The following is a 23,291-nucleotide window of genomic DNA, read 5'->3' on the forward strand; positions in this document are numbered from 1 at the left end:
GGTGGGAATGCAATCTTGTGCAACCACTTTGGAAATCAGTGTTTCGGTTTCTCAAGGAATTCGGGATCAACCATACCCCTGGACCCAGCAATACCACTCTTGGGAATATACCCAAGAGATGCCCTATCATATGACAAAAGCATTTGTTCAACTATGTTCATAGCAGTATTATTTGTAATAGCCAGGAGGGCCTCTTGCAGAACTCCTGTGTCCTTCCTTCAGGAGCAGGAGGCAGAACTTGCTGAAGTATCTTGTATGGCCTTTGAAAGTGCACATTGTCTCTTGTTCTTGTGTAGTCACATTAGTCAGGCTTGATTCAGTAGGACAGGGCTTGCAGTAGAATAATAAGACAGGTTCCATAGACTAAATTCTGTGGAACTTTATCACTTTCTTGCTGCATGGTGAATAAAAAGAAAATTGAAAACCAGCCTACAAATGGAAGAAAACTAGAAATGTAAATCTCACAAAATTCAGAAGAAGGGACCAAAGTGACAAAAATCTATCAAGGGCTAGAAAGAGGACTCCATGTGAAGGTGGACACTATAAAGTAATCCCACAGTAATTCAGAATTAAGTATAATAAAGAGTTGTTTATTCAGGGACAGACTCACAGATCATAGTCCTCCGCACAAAGGGGGTACAGAAACTGAATTGAGCAGCTGGAAGAGAACCATGCAAGCTGTACAGCTGCATTTATAGAAAAAGAGACTGCACCCAAGTGGGCTGGTATCTTAAAGGAAATTGTTCGAAGGAATTCCCACAGCACCTCCCCCTTTTGTCTAAATAAGAGAGTTCTAAGCCTAATACAAAACTATATACAATAAGAACAAATAGCAAGTGAGAAAAATAGAATTACAACCAGTGTAAACAATATCAAGCAAGAAACATATGCTAAATGTTTCAATAATTATCCTATCCTAAGGAGTCTAAGTCTTGTATTAGAAGTAGCTTGGCCAAGTAATAGGGGAAAATAACTATGACTATCTAGTCGTCAACCCCATGAAAGACTTGAGAAGGGAAATAATATTACTTGAGTAAACAGGAAATGCAATCAAACAACTTCCAAAATGTGCAATAAGTGACAGAGACAACTAGCTACCTGGTAAGTCCCCCAAAGTCTCATTTATAACATTGGAGTAACAAACAATGGCTAAGGCCTAGAATAACTGAAAGATCATTTTTTTTGTTTTATTTTTTTTTAATATAAAGATATATTCCATAAAAAAGTTTGGCAGGTCAAAGAGAAGCATCACACTTCTAAAAACACAAGCATTCTTCTTCCTCTGGTCTATAGAGAATTATTTAAAAAACTATAACGTCATCATCATCATGAACACACACCCACCAGTATCACCAGTATACACCTCAGCAAGTAACTGAAGGTAGGCACTCAACCCCTGAACGGTGAGGACAGTGAGCTACAGAGAAGCATTAAAGAGGAGCCCAGCCCAAGGGGGGGACAGACACCCGGCGTGCCTCAGGAGTACCCAGTACTTAAGGCACAAATCATTTTCAAGAGCAGCCCAGAACAGCACTGACGGTGAGCACAATGGCAGAAGAATGGCATCTGGGCAGAGGAGTCATCAGGGGAGTTAGAAATAAGACACGCTGAGCTTCTGTACAGCACCTGGTGTCTGCGGTTAGGGCCTGGCTGCAGAGTGTTGCCCTCCAGGGACAGCACACTGGGCCACTAGCTGTACCTGGTTGTGAGAGGAACCTGGTTTCCAGCTAACAATCAAGAAGGTGGGATCCCCGGAGGGCAGCGGGGAGAAAGGTCAATCAGGATTCAAGTCCTGGTGGCAGTTTCAGTAGCACCGAGACCAGAAGACAGTGAAGCCAAGCAAGGGTGCATGGAGGCAGTGTGGACTGGGGGGAAGAGGGGGCTGTCACAGCTGGTTCCTGAGACAATTAGGGAACGGAGAAGGACAGCTTGGCAACAGACACTGGGTAAGGCTGCTGAGAAAAGAATACTGGAAAGAAGAGGCAATGAAGACATGGTGGCAGAACACTCTTACCCCTATAAAAAACTATTTACATGCTTTAAGAACAGGAGAGCTGGCTCTCAGCAGGGCTTAATGCTATGGAGACACGAGGCTGTTCTACCCTGGGAGAGCAGTGTAGGCTTGGAAGGCAGTGGCAAGGTGCTTTCCAGGGACTGGCTTTGGCTGGCTCAGGCTTACTTCACTTGGACGTGGCTGAGGATCTTGCAAATCTGTGGCATGTTTACACCACCATGAACCCTGACAGACCATTTTCAGAGGCAATTAAATGTTCAAAACTTTCTTACCCTGTCTTGGCAAGGTTTGACAGTCTTTTTTTTTTTCTTTTTTGTATCTTGCTTGTCCTGTCTAGACACAGTGCATTTTGTCAGTGGTCAAGGCATGGGCAATGCCTTGTTCAAAGGTCAGTTGTGCCAAGAAGAAAACAAGCTCCAAGTGGAGTGTCCTGGATGCTTAACGTTCTCTTGGGCTTAGGTTAGTGTTGCCAGGAGTGCCAATTGTGTCAACAGAACACTAAATTATTTAACATGTCAACAGAAAATTAAGTTATTTAATGTGTCAACAGAACACTGAGTTATTTAAATGCTATATTCTACAATTCTTTGAAGTGGTTAAAGATTACCTATCTATGTGGAATACAATCTCTATGTATCTAAAGAACCTGATTAGTCTAACTATAAGTATGACAAATGTGGATGACTATTGATCTATAATTCTTAATACCTATATAGCTTAAAGACTAAGATTTCATATTAAAATATTAAACAATCTTTAAACAACTGTATAGCAAATGAGAACAATGACCTCAAAATGTAAACAATGTATAAGTATCTTGATCAGAGGTATAAATGTATAGTGAAATATGATAAATATATCCTAAAATTGTATTAATATATAAAATGTCTTAAGAAGAGGTAGAAGCATGCATGCATACAATATGACAAAAAAACTTTGCCTAGGTGTACAAATATTGTAAATAAAAATAAGAGCATATTCGATAAAATTTGAATTTGTACCAATATACAATCTATACCAATGTAAATTGCCTATAAATAATATTTCACAAGTATTCACTCTATTACTCACTATTATTATTAGTATAAGTTCACACTAATTTACCTATTATCCCATCCAATTTCCCTTTTTTTTTCCAAAGAGATACCTGAACCTACATAATTTCCACCTCAACCCCCAACCCTATACCAGTTATAATTAACCCCTAATTGATGTCCTTAACCCTGAGGATAAACTTTGTCATATTCTAGAATTACTTCCAGTTGGCATGGGGGCCATGTTCTTTCTATGGGATCCTGTAGGAGTAAAATGATGGTTAAGTTCCAAGATCACTGTCTGGTAAAATTGCAGATAGTCTCTGAGTATTTGATAGGGATTTTATGAGGTTCCTATTTGAAGTTCTGGCTAGAACATTGTAAGAAAGTGCACCATTTCAGCTAACCAAGTTGGAACCATCTTGAGCAGCTGGTACCCTAAACCAGTTTTATATTAGCACTATCAGCATCATGATGTCATATCAACCAGGAGGAGTCATTGTTGTAGGACCTCATCTTGTTCCTGGAAACTTAAAAGATTACTGCAGGAAAATTTATTGTTCATTGTGGAAAACTTAAACATTAATCATATAGATATATATTCCATAAAATGTATGATATAGACAAAAATAGGCATGGAGAAAAGTAAGTTTTTTAAAATTCTTTCTTCTTTCTGTCCCATATCAGATGATTCCTGACATGAAACAAAAACTCTGAATTTTTCTTTAAACAACATGCTTGGATTTAGAGAATGATAGTCATTGTCCAATTCCAAAGCCATCTTTGATTTTTAAGTGAGTCTATTATTCTACTGGGTTGAGAGATTTACCCTGCAGATGACCTCATAAGTCTTTTTTCAGTGATCCTTTCTGGGAAGTTATCTTTTCTTCTCTAGACATCTAAATGTCCAAGGTCTCTTGACTTTTTGAAGATGAGAATTTTCATGAAAAGATAAGAACAAACCCTGCCCAACACTTATGAGGTTTCCTTGACACCTATATGATTGTCACTTCTGGGGATGAGCTGTCATTTCTCTTTCTCAGAGGTTTCTCTTTTTCAAACTGAATCTTTATTCATTTTGATGGTATCCATAGCTTTTCCTCTCCTGGAAACAAGAGCAAAGCCCCTTCCCCAACGTAGCACATCTCCTGGTTTCCATTGTAAGGTCAACACATCCTTGAAATACACTGGCAAATCAAATTCAGAAGTTTTTTTCTATTATCCAGTGCCATCCCTTTCTGTTTGTTTAACATATCCTTTATAGATCAATTTGATCTTTCTATAACTGCCTGACCTATAGGATTGTGTGTTATACCTGTAATATGCTTTATATTATAATAAGCAAAAAACCCTTTCATTTTCTTGGAGATATATGCTGGACAATTATCAGTCTTTATTTTTGCAGGTATACTCATGATGGCCATAACTTCTAGTAAATGCATGATTACTGAATCAGCCTTTTCTGAGCCCAAAGCAGCTGCCCATTGAAATACTGGATAGGTATCAATGGTGTGGTGTACATATTTTAATTTTCCAAAATCTACAGAGTGAAACACATCCATCTGCCAGATTTCATTCCTTTGGGTTACTCCCTGAAGGTAATGGTGTTTCATTATAGAAAGAGCAAGTAGGACATCTCTTTATAATCTTTTTAGCTTGTTGCCATGTAATAGGAAACTCTTTAAACCTTTGCTATTGACATAATTTTTTAATGAAATTCTGAAGCCTTCAGCACATTTCCAATCCATAATTGATCAATTTCTGCATTACTTTGTGCTAGAGGAACTGGCAGACCCATATGGGATCGGTTATTTATATGGACAAAGCCTATTCCTGATTATGTCTTGAACCTAAATGAATAATGAAATCAATGCTATATCATCTGATATAAATTCATCAGTTTCAATTGCAAGACAACTCTTTCTGCACATTGTGAATTAGTAACTATATTGAGAAGTTCTTTAAAATCCCTTAGTACCACGAAAATAACATATAATTCTGCTTTTTGAACAGAATTATGAGTTTTTTCCACTTTACTTAAATCTTCTGATTTTTAACATGCCTTTTCTGATTTATTTGCATTAGTATATAATGTATGGGATCTAGCTATTGGAGTGTCACGTACAATGCATGGAAGGATCCAAGTAGTTCTGTTTGTAAGGTTAATTCTATCACATTTTCGATAATTACTACTAATCTCTCCTAAAAATTAGTGCAAGCTCTTTGCCAGGGTTCATTGTTTTCCCATAATTTTGTAATTTCATCACTAGTAAAAGGCACTATAATTTCTGCTAGGTCTATTCCTGCTCATTGATGAAGTCTCAATTTTCCTTTTATAATTAATTCAGAGACCTTTTATACATATGTTTTTAATTTTTTACATGGTTTATGTGGTAAAAAGACCATTCTAAGATAATATCTTCCATCGGCATTAAAATTCCTATAGGAGAAATTCTAGAAGGCAATATGGCTAGAATGCAATTAAGATTTGTATTCCACTCTATCTATATGTGCCTCCTGTAATTTCTGTTCAACAACAGTTAATTCTTTCACAGGTTCAGCTGATAATTCCCTGAGGCTATTTAGTTCATTGTCACATCTAAGGTTTTGTTTAAATGAATTATTACATCAGGTATTATCCCAAAAGTTTGTCACAGACTGGAAATGTCTCCTAACAATCTTTGAAAGTCATTCAGAGTCTGCAGTTGGTCTCTCCTAATTTGTGACTTTTGTATTCTAATTTTCTATAAACCTGTTTTATAACCTAGATAACTGACAGAATCTCCTCTTTGTATTTTTTTCAGGAGCAATTTGTAAACCCCATTTAGGCAAAACTTTCTTTACTTATTCAAGCATTCTTTCTAAAGTATCTACAGATAGCAAAATTTCATTCATGTTATGATAAATTACAGATTTAGGAGATTGTTTATGTATTATTTCCAATGGCTAACTTACAAAGTATTGGCACAGGGTGGGGCTATTGAGCATTCCCTGTGGGAGGATAGTTCATTGATATTTCCCAGTAGGCTGAGAATTATTATAAGTAGGCCTTGTGAAGGCAAATTTTTCTCTGTCCTTTTCTTGTAAAGATATAGGGAAGAAACAATCCTTTAAATCAATAACTATAAGAGGCTATCCTTTAGACAATAGGGAAGACAAAGGAATTCCAGATTGTAGAGGGCCCATAGGTTGAATTAGCTTGTTGACAGCTCTTAGATCTGTCACCATTCTCCATTTTCCAGATTTCTTTTTAATAACCAATACAGGAAAATACAAAGACTGGTTGATTCTTCAATATGGTAAGCATCTAATTGCTCCTGTTCTAAATCCTGCAGTTTGTCTTATATTAAAGACCATTGTTTAACCCATATTGGTTTCTCAATTAACCATTTTAAAGGTAGGGTCTTTGATACCTCTAAAGGTTTGCTAGTTGTTTTGTGTTCTTATACAGCCTGAATGGCTGGTAACCTTTCTGTATAGTACCTTATAATATCCTTCCCAGAAAGATGAGTTTCTGGGACTGCAGAAATGTTAATCTGGGTATTCCATTGCTGCAATAGGTCATAACCCTATAAATTCACTGTGATATTAGCCACATATGGCCTCAGCCTTTTTCTCTGTTCTTTTGGCCCTATGCATTCAACCTTTCTTGTGCTTTGTTTTGCTTGAGATACAGTTCCATTTTCTAGGAATTGAACATCTGCCTCTTGAAGAGGCCAATTTGAATGCCAAGATTCTAGAGTAATAATAGTAACAGTCACACCTGTGTCCAGTAATCCCTCATTTACAGTGTTATTTATATGCACCATTAGCTTTGGTCTTTGATCATTTGTAGAAGTATGCTAAAATACATGCTTCCTATTTCCTATTGGAATTTTTGATTTATCTTCCATGTTTATTCCATCATCCAGAACAGCATGTTCTTTTTACAGCAGGCAACAGATTTCTTAATTTTTCTATTAAGACATGTTCTCCACAGTGACTGGGAATGACTGGACCACATTTTGTTTGGTGACCTGTGAGAGGTCCTCCAAGGAGTTTCCTGATGGTATTGAGTTGCCTTGTCTGTCTTTTGTTGATCTGCATTCATTGGTCCAGTGTTGACCTTTGCCACATCTTCTACATAGTCCAGAAGATTGAGGCCTTCTATTTTTGCCTTTTCCATAGGGGACATTATTTCTAGAAATGCCTTGTCTACAATCCCTTCTCAGATGTCCTATTCTACCACAATTAAAACATTTGACATTTTGATGTCTCCTCATACCTTTGGAAATTGCTACTCCTACCCAGGTTTCAGTATTATAGTCAAATGTCTCAACATTCATTGTATGTAGGATCCATTCATCCATTGTGCTGATCATTGGTGCTGATCTAACCTTTATAGGCCCAAGTATCTTTTTGGATTCTAAGTTGGAATTTTCAAATAAGTACTCATCTAGCTTCTGGGTCTGTTACTTCTATTTGTACAGCCTTAGTTAATCTTTGTAAAAAGTCACTAAAATGTTCTCTTTGACCTTGTTTAACCCTAATATATGATCCAATTCATTTTCCCAGTTCTTGAATTCTGTCCCAAGCATTTAAGGCTGCTGTGTGGCATAGGGACAAAATGTGTTCCTCATAAAGAGCTTGAGTCTGTGGGTCAGCATAAGTGGCCTCACAAAGAATTTGATCTTGGGATGTCTCAAATCCTTTGGCTTTTCCCTGTTGTTCTAAAATTTTTGCCTCTGCTCTCCAATAACATTTCCCCAGTCTTCTAGGACTGCTGAAACTAATTAAAGTCAGTCATGTGGGGTAACCTTATTGCTGAAGCCCATGTCTTTACCATCTCCCTAATGGTAAATGCAACTCATAATATACTACTATTTGCTTAATTTCTTTTAGATCATTCATACCTATAGGTTTCTGTCTACATTCTTTGGATCCTTTTGGGCATTTAGAACTTGATGCTTTTTCAGAGGTGATTACAGGGTAGAAACCTAAAACCCTGGGTAAGTCGTCTCCGACTCTGCCAGGTACTGGTGATGTTGAATCCTGTCCTTGTACCTTCTTTCCCTGCTCATCAGCACTGATACTTTCCTCAATCATTTCAAATATTTTTACTACTATCTTTTGTAAAGCCTGAATCTCTTGACCAGTATATATTTCTAGTGATTTCATTGAAAAACCTAACCTCTGATCCTCATTCTGCACATGTGATTTCAAGGTCTGAAGTTTTTCCTTTAAAGATAACATCTCATCCTTGGACATTATTTGGATAGTGTGCAGATTGCCTTCCTGCAGAGATACTCTATCAGCTAACCTAACTTAACTTTTTAACAGATTTTGATTGTCACATTCAATAGTATGAATTCTTTCAGACAAGTTCTCAGTACCCTTGGACATGGATTGAATTTTGTCTTCAAATTAATGTTATTCTTTTCAATGGCATTAATTTTTTCAGCTAACTTGATTTTCAATGGTATTAATTCTGTCAGCTAGCTGTTCATTATTAGTCTGTAAAAACTGTATCATTTCTAAAAGTTTCTCATTCTTGGCTCTGTTATAAAACCATTTTCTTATGGATATAATATGAAAAATAAAGCTAAGTCCCAATATCTAATAATGAATGTCTCAGAAAAACCATATAAGCCTTGCAGAATACGATTCATAGTATAAGAAAAAAGTTATCAAATTCCTGAATGGTAATATTGTCTGCAATTATATATTTTTTAAGTTTATTGATTTATTTATTAATCAAATAGTTACCTTTGTTATGAGATTTCAGTTCATTGTTGTAGGTGTAATAATCTTTATTGGCCAGCAGGTATTGTGATTGCAGTGTGTGGCAGAGAGACACGACCAGCATTGGCACAAACAGTCCTGAGCCACTTTGGTTCTGCACATTGGTGCCTGGTAAATACTGACAAATATGCTTTGCTTGGCAAATTAAGAGTAATTAAAACAGTTCTGTACACAGAGCAAGGAGACCAGAGCTTGTGAGCAGGAAACACAAACCAGAAGCTGCACAAGCCACCACATGGCAGGAAAAGTGGTGTGGGAGGGGGCTGAGTGTGTGTGAGCCTGGGAAATTTCCAAATTGCTGCATGGTAGCCTTGCTGTGGCTGGGTTTTGACAAAAAAAAAAAAAAAAAAAAAAAAAAAAAACCACTTAGTATGTGAAATCAAGCCAGGCGGGTGGGAATGGGAGACCTACTGTCAACGGACCTTTTGTGCCTTTTAGGCCATTCCATCCAGTAGGTATAGAGTTGGGATTCACATGGGCGCCCAATGAAGATGGACATTATAAAGTAATCCCACACTAGCTTAGAATTGAGTATAATAAAAGGTTCTTTATTCAGGGATAGACTCGCAGGTCACAGTCCTCTGCGTTTATAGTAAAAGAGACTATGCCCAAGTGGGCTGGTATCTTAAAGGCTATTGGCTGAAGGAGTTCCCACAGCGTCCGTGGGAAAGGCACCTGCTGCCATTTGATATGAGAACCCACACAGTGGAAGGAGAGAGCCAACTCCAGGAATTTGTCTGTTGAAACTATGGGACATGTGTGGTAGCATGCATGTATGCACATACATGCACACTAATTTATTACATATAAAAAGAAATCAAAAGGAAATATAAATCCCAGCACTCGGGAGGCAGAGGCAGGCGGATCTCTGTGAGTTCGAGGCCTGCCTGGTCTACAAGAGCTAGTTCCAGGACAGGAACCAAAAGCTACGGAGAAACCCTGTCTCAAAAATTCAAAAAAAAGGAAATATAAAAGGAAGATGAGAGAAATGCTTGGTGAGCTTTGCCAACAGATTTTAATAACCAAAACCTCCTTCTTCACAGCATGGTTTAATATGGTGCTGACTTATCTCCTCTATAACCTGGTATTTGCTTAAGATTTATTTCATTTTTCAATGTCAGTGCACCATGCATATATAATGCCTGATGGCTCCTCTGGAACTGAAGTTACAGATGGTTGTGATCTGCCACGTGGTGCCGAGAACCAAACCTGGATCCTCTGTAAGAGCAGCCAGTGCTCATGATGGCTGAACTATCAATCTCTCCAGCTCTGATTCATGAGTGAGATAGGCCTGTAATTCTCTTTCTTGGTTGGGTCTTTGTGTGGTTTTGTTATCAGGGTAACTGTAGCTTCATAAAAGGAATTTGGCAATGACTCTTCTGTTTCTATATTGTGAAATGCATTAAGGAGTATAGGTATTAGGTCTTCTTGGAAGTTCTGGTAGAATTCTGCATTGAAACCATCTGGTCCTTGGCTTTTTTTGGAAGGGAGATTTTTGATAACAGCTTCTAATTCGTCGCGACTAACAGGTCTATTTAGATCGTTCACCTGGTCTTGGTTTAGCTTTGGTATATGGTACTTATCTAAAAAAATGTCCATTTCTTTTGCATTTTCCAGTTTTGTGGCATACAGGCTTTTGTAGTAAGATCTAATGATTCTCTGAATTTCCTCTGTGTCTGTGGTTATGTCCCCCCTTTCATTTCTGATTTTATTTATTTGCGTGTTCTCTCTCTGTTGTTTAGTTAGTTTGGATAGGGGTTTGTCGATCTTGTTGATTTTCTCCAAGAACCAACTTTTTGTTTCATTGATTCTTTGGACTGTTTTCTGTGTTTCTATTTTGTTGATTTCTGCCCTCAGTTTGATTATTTCCAGTCTTCTACTCCTTCTGGGCACCTCTGCTTCTTTTTTTTCTAAAGCTTTCAGGTGTGCCATTAAGTCCCCAATGTATGCTTTCTCTGTTTTCTTTAAGTGGGCACTTAGTGCTATGAACTTTCCTCTTAGCACTGCTTTCATCGTGTCCCATAGGTTTGAGTATGTTGTCTCTTTATTTTCATTAAATTCAAGGAAGACTTTAATTTCTTTCTTAATTTCTTCCTTGACCCAGGTGTGGTTCAGTAGTTGACTGTTCAGTTTCCATGAGTTTGTCGGCTTTCTGGGGGTAGCATAGTTGTTGCCATCTAACTTTAATCCGTGGTGATCTGATAAGACACAGGTGGACACTGATATTCTTTTGTATCTGTGGAGGTTTCCTTTGTTTCCGAGTATATGGTCAATTTTTGAGAAGGTTCCATGAGCTGCAGAGAAGAAGGTATATTCTTTCCTATTTGGGTGGAGTGTTCTGTAGATGTCTGTTAAGTCCATTTGCTTCATTACCTCCAATAATTCTCTTAATTCTCTATTAGGTTTCTGTCTGATTGACCTGTCCATTGGAGAGAGAGGTGTGTTGAAGTCTCCTACTATTAGTGTGTGTGGTTTTATGTCTGCCTTGAGTTTTAGAAATATTTCTTTTACATAAGTGGGTGCTTTTATATTAGGGGCATAGATATTCAGGATTGAGATGTCATCCTGATGAATTGTTCCTGTTATGAGTATAAAGTGTCCATCTCGATCTCTTCTGATTGATTTTAGTTTGAAGTCAGTTTTGTTGGAAATTAGTATGGCCACACCTGCTTTTTTGTTAGGACCATTTGCTTGAAAGACCTTTTCCCAACCTTTTACTCTGAGTAGATGCCTGTCTTTGTGGTTGAGATGTGTTTCTTGCAAACAGCAGAATGTTGGATCCTGTTTTCGTATCCAATCCCTTAGCCTGTGCCTTTTTATAGGTGAATTGAGACCATTAATATTAAGTGATATTAGTGACCAGTGGTTGTTTACTCCGGTTATTCTTACTGTTTTCGGTAGTAGAGTTTGTGTGTGTCCCTTCTTTGAGTTGTACTGGTGAAGGTTCGCTAGATTCCTGAGTTATTGTAGTCAGTGTTGGCAATGTTGGATTCCTTGGGTTGCGATTTTCCTTCTATTACTTTCTGTAGCGCTGGATTTGTGGCTACGTATTGTTTAAATTTGTTCTTATCCTGGAATGTCTTGTTTTCTCCATTGATAGTGAATACTAGCTTGGCTGGGTATAGAAGTTTGGGTTTGCATCCATGGTCTCTTAGTTTTTGAAGAACCTCTATCCAGGACCTTCTGGCTTTCATGGTTTCCATAGAGAAGTCAGGTGTAAGTCTGATCGGTTTACCTTTATAAGTTACTTGGCCTTTTTCCTTTGCAGCTCTTAATATTCTTTCTTTAACCTGTATATTTTGTGTTTTGATTATTATATGGCGAGGGGATGCTTTTCTTTGATCCAGTCTGTTTGGTGTTCTGTATGCTTCTTGGATATTCAAAGGAATATCTTTCTTTATGTTGGGAAAGTTTTCTTCCATAATTTTGTTAAATATATTTTCTGGGCCTTTGAGCTGTAATTCTTCCCCTTCTTCTATTCCTATTATTCTCAGGTTTGGTCTTTTTATTGTGTCCCATATTTCCTGAATGTTTTGTGATGAGAATTTGTTGGCTTTGCTGTTTTCTTTGATCAGTGCGTTTATTTTCTCTATGGTGTCTTCAGAATCTGAGATTCTTTCTTCTAACTCTTGTATTCTATTGATTATGCTTGTTTCTGTAGGTTCTGCTCGTTGACCTAGATTTTTCCATATCCAACTGGTCCTCCATTTGTGTTTTCTTCCTTGCTTCCATTTCAGTTTTCAATTCTTGAACTGTTTCCATTACCTGTTTGATCATTTTTTTCTTGGTTTCCTGGGGTATCATGTACGTATTTACTCATTTCTTCAAACTTTTGGTTATACTTCTCATCGATTTCTATAAGGGCATTTTTCACATGTTGTTTAAGGGACTCTATTGCTTCCATAAAGTCATTTTTTTCCACTTCTTCTGTGTTAGGGTGTTCAAGTCCTTCTGTTGTAAGATCATTGTATTCTGGTGTTTTCATGTTGTTTTTCAGATTATTGGGTGAATTCTTGCCTTGGCGCCTGCCCATCTCCTCCTATCGAAGCTATCTAATGGGTCTTTTAAAACCGGATCAGGTTTTTCTGCTGGCCAGGGGCTCCTCTTACAAAATGCCCTTGCTCTGTTTCCTGGCTCCTGCTGGGGCCCAAGATCCCTCTCACCCCTCAGAAGGGTCTTCAGGAACAGGACCTGGCTCCTCCTTTGCCAGGGACCTTGCCAACCAAAGGCCTACCTCTTTGCTTTAATTGTAGTGGGGCGATCTGCTCTCGGTGTTGCGTGCTGGTCCCCTCCGTCCCTGCTGCTGCGGCGGCCCAGGGGTCTGCGCAGGTCTGCCCAGCTTTTATCTTTTGAAAGATAGCAGGTGTCAGGTGTGAGGTCACCTCTTTCTGCAGTTTTGATTTGCACTTCCCTGGCAGTTAGTCATGCTGATAATTCAAGCACTTTTGACCATTTGTACATCTATAAAGATGCATTTTTAAGCATCTTTGTTTTTGTTAGTGTATATTTTTCACTTTCCTGATTAAGTTTATTCTGAATTGTTTTATATTGCCTTTGTAGGAGTTAAAATTTGAATTTTGGGGGCAGTTTGTATTGTTGTTTGAACTTCTTACATATTTAGGGGTTGACTTTTTTTTAAAGTATGATTTAGAACTATTTTCTCCCATTCTTCAAGCTCTCTTCACTTTCTCATCCCATCTGCCGTGAAGAAGCTTTATGATATGACATAATCCTTTATAATATGACATAATCCCTTTTGTCAGCTTTTGCTTTTATTGCCTATGATTTTGGAATCATATCCAAAAAAATCATAACCCAGATCCATATCATTCAGATTTTCCCCATTGCTGTCTCCTAGTAAGCACTTTTTGTTTGTTCTGTTTTTCTAAGATGGGGTCTCATCACTCGTCTCACTAAGATACTCTGGAATTTGGTCTGTAGACCAGTCTGGCATCCAACACACAGCAATCTGCCTGCCTCTCCCACTTGAGTGTAGAGATTAAAGGGGTGTGCCACCATGCCTGGCTAGAAAGTAGTTTTGTAAATTTCAGTTCTTATATTCAGAATTTTGAAAAACATTTTGAGTTGCTTTTGTAGTGTGAGATAAGTTTTTGATCTCAGTGCATGCTGAGCATCCAATTTCCCAACAGTCTGTTGAGTTCTTAGCATTTTTGTGGAGGATCAGTCAGTAGTGTGTGAATTTATTTTGGACTTCTCTATTCTATTCCATTATTTAATTTTTATACATCACTGTGGATGTCTTTATGCTACTACCATGCTGGTTTGTTCACCACAGTTCTGAAGTTAGTTTTGAAACCTGAGAATCTGATTCCTTCAGAGTTTTTGTCTGTCTGTCTTGTTTTGTTGTTTTGTTTGGTGGAGGGCTGTTTAAGAGATCATTGATTATTCAGTGTCTATTGTGACTCTGTAAAAATATTAGGATTCGTTTCCTATTTTTGTGAAAAATGTTTGGTCTTAATTTAATTTAATTAAATTAAATTTAATTGCATTAAATTTGTTGGATTTTTTGAATAATGTATTTTAATAATACTATTGTTCTAATCTTTGAAAATCAGCTATTTTCTAATTTATTTCTATCAATTTAATTCACCAATGTGCTGTATTTTTCAGTGGATTCTTTTTTATTTTTGCTTTGTTGGTTAAATTTATTCTTAATCTTTTAAAATTTACTTTGTGAGGTTTACGAATTGAATTTTGTTATTACTGGCAGTTTACTGTTAGCACATGGTGATGCTGCTAGCTTTATATGTTGGGTTGTTTTTATTAGCTTTACTATATTAGTTTGTTCTACCAGTTTTTTTGTGGAGTCTTAAGGTATTCCATATAAAAGATCATGTCATCTACAAACAAGAGTCCATCATTTTGTATTTAGTCTAGAAATGTGTTACTTTTAATTCCCTCCCTCCAGAGAAGACAGGTGTGGGTCAAGTGTCAGAGCTGGGACTTGACTCCTGACATATGTTCACTGTGCTCAGGGCATCTGACTGCAACCCCAGTCAAGCCTTGTGGAATTTATTGCTCTCATCCATAGCATCTTTTTTTGATCATCTCAAAGTAGCAATATATATCTTATATTATGTCTTCAGCTGTTTGTTTGTGTTTTTATAGTATATTTCCAGCTGTTTGTGTTTTATAGCGTGTCTCCGTTTGTGTTTGTTTATTTGGTTAGTAGGTTTGGCTTTGTTTTTCTCTTTTTTCTTTTTTGAAACAGATTCTTGTTGTGTAGTTCAGGTTTCAAATTTGTAGTGATATATCTGCCCAGCTCTCCACAAGCCGTGACTACAGATGTGTACCATCAAGCTTGGCATAGCATCAGTTTTTAGCATTGTCATTTTGAAATGTAATGTCACTATTTGAGGAATTGTCTCATTTCTGGTCACTTCTAAGCCATGATTCCTACCAAACAGGAACTGTTTTTTCCCCTTTGAGGTCCAAATAGCACCAAACAGTCTATTGCACTGAATAAATATTTAATGAAGATTGAATGTTTCCTGTCTAGTAGATCAATTACTTTTGTCAATTTTCTGAGGAAAATCTTTGTTTCTTTTTGTCCTGCAATGGTCTAAGAAATTGCTTTCTTAATATTATTTACTTATATAGGGTTTTTTCCCAGTGATATGAAATTTCAAGGCCTTAGGCTTTTGTTACTCTTTTTTCTCATTTGGTATGTAGGCTTTGAATTTTTATGTCATCTCAAATATGAATCTCAGAATCATTGGTCTGGTAGCACACAATAAAATTATTTCCTAAAAGAATTGAGTTTTCAGCTGGGTGGTGGTGGTGCACGCCTTTAATCACAGAACTTGGGAGGCAGTCTGGTCTACAAGAGCTAGTTCCAGAACAGTTGTCTCAAAAAAACAAAAATAAATAAAAGTTATAAAAAAAATTGAGTTTTCTAAAATTTTGGGTGCTTAAGGGTATGAAAATGAAAAATATTTGTTCATGAGATAAAAAGATGTTTGCATCTTTTTTAAGACATAAATTATTTTTACTGTTAGTTGACAAATATTTACATTTTTTTTATTGAAAAAAAAATTTCTGCCTCCTCCCTGCCTCCCATTTCCCTCCCCGTCTCCCTTTCCCTCCCCCTCCCCCCACTCCTCTCCCCCTCCCTCTCCAGTCTGAAGAGCAGTCAGGGTTCCCTGCCCTGTGGAAAGTCAAAAGTCCTCCCCCCTCCATCCAAGTCTAGGAAGGTGAACATCCAAACTGGCTAGGCTCCCACAAAGCCAGAACATGAAGTAGGATCAAAACCCAGTGCCATTGTCCTTGGCTTCTCGGCAGCCCTCATTGTCCGCCATATTCAGAGAGTCCGGTTTTATCCCATGCTTTTTCAGTCGCAGTCCAGCTGGCCTTGGTGAGCTCCCAATAGATCAGCCCCACTGTCTCCGTGGGTGGGTGCACCCCTTGTGGTCCTGACTTCTTTGCTCATGTTCTCCCTCCTGCTCATTGGGAGCTCAGTCCAGTGCTCCAGTGTGGATCTCTGTCTCTATCTCCATCCATCACCAGATGAAGGTTCTATGGTGAAATGCAAGATATTCATCAGTATGGCTATAGGATAGGGTCATTTCAGGTTCCCTATCCTCAGCTGTCCCAGGAACTAACTGGGGACATCGCCCTGGGCACCTGGGAGCCCCTCTAGGTCCAAGTCTCTTGCCAACCCTAAGATGGCTCCCTTAATTAAGATATGTGCTTCCCTGCTCCCCTATTTAACCTTCCTTTATCCCAATCATCCCATTTCCCCAAGTTCCCCCCATCCTCCCCTTCTCACTTTTCTCTCCCCATCTCCCCTTACCCCCCTCCCACCCCACCCCCAAGATCCCAATTTTTGCCCGGCAATCTTGTCTACTTCCCATAACCAGGAGGATAGCTATATGTTTTTCTTTGGGTTCACCTTCTTATTTAGCTTCTTTAGGAAATCAAATTATAGACTCACTGACCTTTATTTATCTCTAGAAACCAATTATGAGTGAGTACATCCTATGTTCATCTTTTTGGGTCTGGGTTACCTCACTCAGGATAGTGTTTTCTATTTCCATCCATTTGCATGCAAAGTTCGAGAAGTCATTGTTTTTTACCGCTGAGTAGTATTCTAATGTGTATATATTCCACACTTTCTTCATCCATTCTTCCATTGAAGGACATCTAGGTTGTTTCCAGGTTCTGGCTATTACAAATAATGCTGCTATGAACATAGTTGAACAAATGTCCTTGTCACATGATCGGGCATCTCTTGGGTATATTCCCAAGAGTGGCATTGCTGGGTCCAGTGGTAGGTTGATCCCGAATTTCCTGAGAAACCACCACACTGATTTCCAAAGTGGTTGCACAAGTTTACATTTTATTGAATGAGACACATCCTTATTTAATTATCGGTCAGATTTTTGTTAAAGCATTATATTTAAATTAAACACATTTTCTCTTTGGAATCTCTATGAAGTTAGTGAAAGCACTTGAAAGGTTCCTCCTTGAAGGTGTTCTTTGAAGTGCTGTGTTCTGAATGAGGCACAGGGGACAAAATCACCAACATGCAACAAACCTGACTGCCCAAGACCTGCACAAATCACAGGCACAAGGTCATCAAAAATACCACAAGGTCATCAGAGACACCACAAGGTCATCACAGACACAAGGTCATCACAGACACAAGGTCAACACAGACACAAGGTCATCACAGACACAAGGTCAACACAGACACAAGGTCAACACAGACTTAAGATTATCACAGATACAAGGTCATCACAGGTACAAAGTCTTCAGAGACACAAGGTCATCATAGACACAAGATCATAACACACAGTGTCATCACAGACAAGGAGCTCACAGAAACAACTAAGCTGGGCTTGTGGGAGCTCACCAACACTGGACCAACAGCTAAAGAGCCTGCATGGGACCAGTATAGGCCCTCTAAGTATGTGAAACAGTTGTATAACTTGATCTACTTGTAGGAATCCTAGCCTGGCAGTGGTAACGCCTGCCTTAAATCCCAGCACTTGGGGGGCAGAGGCAAGCAGATCTCTGTGAGTTCGAGGCCAGCCCGGTCTACAAGAGTTAGTTCCAGGACAGCCAGGGCTGTTACACAGAGAAACCCTGTCTTGAAAAACAAAACAAACAATAACAACAACAAAAAATTTGTAGGACTCTTAGCTGTAAGAGTGGGGCCTGTCACTTATACTTTGGCAGGCTTTTGGGAGCCTATTCCACATACTGGATTGCCTTCCAAACTTTAATATGAGGGGAGGAGCTTAATTTTACCTTAACTAGGTATGTCATACTTCATTGACACCCATGGAGATTTGCCCTTTCTGAACAGAAACAGAGGAGGAGTAGATTGGAAGGTGGGCAGAAGGGAGGTAAAGAATGGAATGGGAAGAGAAGAGGGAGAAGAAACTGTGGTTGGGGTATAAAATAAATAAAAATTGTTATAAAAAAGGAAAAAAGATACAAGAAAAGTCGTGGTGGCACATACTCTTAATTCCAGTACTCAGGAGGCAGAGACTTGTGAATCTCTGAGTTTGAGGCCAGTCTGTTCTATAAAGCAATTTCCAGGACATCCAGGACTAAACAGAGAAACCCTGTCTCCAAAAACTGATAAACAAACAAACAAATAAACAGACACAGCAGGAAGGGTGCTAGCTAGGAAATGGAAGCTGAGCATAAGTATAATATGAATATAACAGAATACATTCTGTACATGCAGGTTGCTGCCAAAAGAAAATACATATAAGTAAATAGAAAGTTTTCAGTTTGTGAGAGTACTATCACTACAGAAAATATTCCCTGCATGTTGTCAATATGTTATTCAAGTGGAACCTACTATCGGTATCAGTTAGAAAATTGACGTCATTTAAATAAAACAGAAAAATGAATAAGCAGAAAAAGTATATAAATGCATTTTATTGTCATTTCTGAGAATCAGAAATAATTATGAAATGACTAAGTCATACCTGGTGACAAAATCTCCTCTGTTTGTAATGAATAATACCACTGCAGTTAACATATGGCCACCTGACTTAAATCACTGCTGTCCGGAACTCTTTGCTTGCTTTGTTTGTTTGTTTGTTTTTTCATGAGGATGATTGTGAGTTGACATGTTTTGGGAGAAGGTGGCATAAATCAGCTGATTCAGAATGAATTTCTTATCTGTTTTAGGTCTTTTTGACCCAGGAGTTTGTGACCTATGAAAACGTTACTTGTGCGGATTTGTTAAAATATTTTACAGTGTGTAGATTTTAATTGATACCACACTGCTGGAAGTTGGCTAACATTGCCCAAAGGGAAGAGTTGTATTGGGATAAATTGGAAAGAGCTTAAGAAGTTCTGTTAAATTTCAATGCAAGTGAGAAAAAGGAGAGTCGACAGTGGGAAAGCCTGCACGTTCTCAGCCTGGAACAAGGAGAACCGCCCTTTACCCTAGTGTCTACAATGTTCCTCTTACTCAGTGGCTCTCCCATTTCACGAAATTCTGCTTCAGTTCATTGCCAGAAAATGTGCCCAAAGAAGCCTGTGGGTCGTTTATAAGGTACTGCACATCCAAGACTGCAGAAAGTGACAGTGGGACTTGTGGAGTGCTCTTGTCTGTGTCCGGAAGCCAAATGGAAGATAAATTGCCACTGGCCACCTCTCTTCTTATTGAAAAGGTCCAGCCCTGCCTTTACTGCAGGACTCACAGGGTTTTGAAGCGCAAATAAGATGGTGGTGAAGCGTAAACCCTCTTAGGATTTCACATTGATGGATTTTTCCCCAGTGTAGGTTTCTAGCTCTAACTGTGATCTGGAAGCGACCCTCAAAGAAAGAAGTCTTGTTTTGTTTTTGGCCAGTCAAGCAGTAAGAACTTCCCATAGGGGTGTTCTTTCCACACATGCATATGGATCTGCTGTGTTCAGAAGATGATTTAATTGGATCTTTTGGGAACCCTTTGCAGGAATGCTGTCATTTCAAGGTCACATCTCTCTTGCTATTAATGTTTAAGTTGGAGAGTACTCAAGGATGTGCTATTTGAGGCTCAGTAGTTTAGGAGAACTACTTTGAGCCAGTTCATGGTAGACAAAGTCTTCTACAAGATGATAGTCTTTCTGCAATTATTTAATCTTTTTTCTATTAAGTTATGAACTTGTTCACATTTATTTATTTTGTATATTTTTGCCAGCCTTAAAAATAAAATAAGAAATTCCGAGATTATAAAAAAATTGTACTATGGTATTTATAAAGATACCAAAGTAAGGAAGTAAAGGGACATAGACACATTCAAATAAGAGGTATTAGTTTATGGGGCTAATTTTTTAAATTCCTCACATTATTTAAACATAACAGATAAAACATTTAAATTTTGTGGTGATTTTTGGAATATAAAGATGAGGGGAGTAATTACAGACTACAAAGTCATCCCAATTTTAGCATAACTTAAAGGTTTTCTGTGTGAAAATTTTAAAGGAAAATTAAAATATTTTACTAGGCAAATATCATTTACTTTGCTCACAGTTCATAGGAATGCTGTTGATGAGTCTTTCCTTGAACATCTGGGGTCTTTAGATATGCCATCTATATTTGTATTATTTGTTCTTTTTTGAGAATGAGAATGTATTTCTCTACAACAGAGGTTTACCTCTGTGTCTCGGTATTTGTTATAAAAATGGGTTGTTAATTTCCATAATTGACGTTGATCACAATGTTTTAACTTAATCTCCAGGTTGGTTTTTGTTTATTTGTTCCTCAGAATTTCCTTCCTATTTTTTAAATGTTAGAAGCTTAATTATTTCTCATTGGATTTGAAATAAGGGCAAAACCCCAAACTCCAGACAAGCAGAACCTTCTGTATGTACAGCTTCCTTGGCACTGGTTCGTTGCTAGGAGATGTTCACATGACCTCTCCTTTGTTAGCAGAGAGTCTGCGGCCCTTCCCAGGATGCTCTCCTGATCACTGTCTTTTAAATCCAAGTTGGAGGTTGATTAATGGATGGGGAGCTTTTCTATTCTGAGCTACACATATTGTTGACATTGTGTCACATGTTGCTTTTTAATTTCTGATGTGCTTAATGTGTTTTTAATTTGCAAAGCATGAGTGTCCCTTTCACAGCAGTAGAATAGAGTCAGCGTTTCTAAGTCCAGATATTGCTTTATTCAAACAAGAAGGGGCAGGGTGAAGAGGGCTGAACTGAAGCCTTGGGTTTCCTGCAACACGCATGTCAATGAATTTCACTTTGAATATTGTTCAATAAAAGAAGGCACTTGAGAAAGGCTTTTCTTTCCTCCGAGAAGTCTCTTGCCTCTTGGTGAGTGAATTGCCGTACTATAAAAGCTCTGGGGGAAAGTGAGTGAAAAGGCAATCCACAAATGATCACTCTCCTCTGCCTTTGATTGGGTCAGATTCGGTTGTGTGTGTGGCAATTGTTTTCTTTTTCACTTAGAAGAGGTTTATGGTCCGATGTCTGTCAAGTCAGACCTTGTCCTAAGGTTGTATTTCTCTCTGGAGTTCCTGGGGGTGATGTTATCTTCTGGTCACTCAGCGTGTGGTTGCTCTGGAGAGTATCTGTCACTCTAGGCATTACAAGATGGATGGGTCTCCAGTGAACTGCTGGGTGAAGCAAATGGTGAAAACAAGAAAAGACAAGAGGTTTCAGGGTCTGCAGAGGACAGACAACAGGGAAACCCTTAGAACTCGAGTAAGCTGAGCCCTGGAGGAAAGGAGAGCAAGGATGGGCCAGTGTCGGGCCAGAAATGTCCTGCAGCTCAGAATCCTTTGGTGGCTTGTTGTGGTCTGAGGGAGTGATCTACATCATGGTAACAGCTTTGTGTTTCTGATTTCCAAAATGTGTGTGTGTGTGTGCATACATATATGTAGGTGTGTGTATATATATCTGGAGAAAGTATTGGGAAATAACAATAATAATAGGATGGTTTATGAAGATTTTGCTTTAAAATGTTTTTAAAAATTAAGCTAAAAATTGAACATTTAGCCATTTCAGTTTACTTTCTGTTTTTTTTTTTTTTCCTTTTTTCCTTTTTTTTAATAATTATTGAAATGTCAGCCAACAGCTAGTAGATGTTAAGATACTTGGAAACTTGGGTCGTGTAGCTGATATCCTCATTGTTTTCTGAATGCTCTTTGGCACTTCCGCTAGGGAGTTCTGAGAGTTCTGTGTTTTAGTAGAGACTGGGAGCAGGTTTTAAGTTATTTTAAATTATCCTCAATTTCATTTAATGGATTCTGTGATGGAAAAAATATATAATTTTTATTGATCTGTGGGACACTGAGGTTTGTACTGTACTCGTTTGGTTGGTAACGGTCACAGTGTGTAAATCCTTATTCATACAAAGTCCCTCCTGTGGGACAGAGAGGACAGGAAGCTGCCTAGGGATAGAAGATGAGAAAAGAGAAGGCAGTGTAACTGAAAAACAAAAAATGATTTTGTCAAACATTTTGGCATTTGTCTATGAAAAAGCCCATCAGTTGAAAGGCAAAGAAATTGAGATGGTTAGGAGCTTTAAGCTGCGTAAACGGTGGAGTCTCTCCTTCTCTGTGGGCGTCAATAATAGATGAAAGAGGAAGAGTGACAACAAAGGACCAGGTCCTTTAAGAAAATGTGTGCAACCTGAATAGGGGTCTGTGGTCCAGGGCCAAAGGTCTTAGCTTTGAGTGTAATTAGAAGAAAATACAAAAATGTCATTACTAGCAGGTGAAGTGTGTAGCACGTGGCTAAAAATTAGCAGTTTTAGACTCCAAAGCTTTTGGAATTGGATTATTGACCCTTTTAAAAATCATTAAGATACTTGCAGAGTCAGTCGGTCCTCATTGGAAGTAATGCAGTTTGACCTCATTGACCATATGGGGTAATCTTGGGTTTGGATTAGGTAGGAAAGATGCTGTTGGTGCATGTGAGTGAGAAGTGTTAGCCTGAACATGCAGGGCCAGCGTTTCTCGTTATTCTTGTGTGAGAAGGCATTCTTCCAATAAGGAGAGGTTAAGACAAATATTTTTTATCCTAGAATCTATAATGTTTATTTTCTCTCTTTCAAGTTGACATAAAAAAGAAAGTACAAAAACATTTTTAGCATGACTTCAAGTATTTTAATGTTATATATATTCATATTGCATTTAGTACATTCTTAAAAACTAAGACTCTTTAGTTTTCTTTTTTAGACACAATAAAAATTACTTCTAAGTTATGTATAAAAATTAATGACAAGTTGCTTTAATTTATTTAAGGCTTTACCAATTTTTCATATCTTTGTGTTTAATTTATATCAACCATAATCTACTTAGTGGGGAAGAATAATAGGCACGTTATTCAATCAATTGTAGGTGATTATAGTTTATTTAATATCTCCTAGAAACACACTGCTCAGAAAGTAGGAAACCTTTCTCTTCTTGCAGTTTTTCTGGAAATCATTACAGAAGTTCAAAAAGTAAAAATTATTACCTTCATATTAGTTATATCTGACCG

At 38.0% G+C, this 23,291-nt stretch overlaps 1 protein-coding gene across 12 annotated transcripts in view; it reads left to right on the forward strand.

Annotated features, from left to right (window-relative positions):
• Greb1l (GREB1 like retinoic acid receptor coactivator) overlaps positions 1–23,291 on the forward strand; it is a 265,843-nt gene that overhangs the window by 105,363 nt on the left and 137,189 nt on the right. Inside the window, exon 1 of one of the 12 annotated variants that reach the window (XM_050148814.1) lies at positions 21,509–21,627. The exons of the other annotated variants lie outside the window; for them this stretch is intronic. The gene's annotated coding sequence lies outside the window, so the exon portion shown is untranslated. Of the gene's footprint in view, positions 1–21,508; positions 21,628–23,291 lie in introns of those variants that run through there. 12 annotated transcript variants of the gene reach the window in all.

Source organism: Alexandromys fortis, unplaced genomic scaffold (assembly GCF_014885135.2).
Source record: "Alexandromys fortis isolate MF-2015 unplaced genomic scaffold, M_Fortis_MF-2015_v1.1 scaffold_4, whole genome shotgun sequence".
NCBI lineage: Eukaryota > Metazoa > Chordata > Mammalia > Rodentia > Cricetidae > Alexandromys > Alexandromys fortis.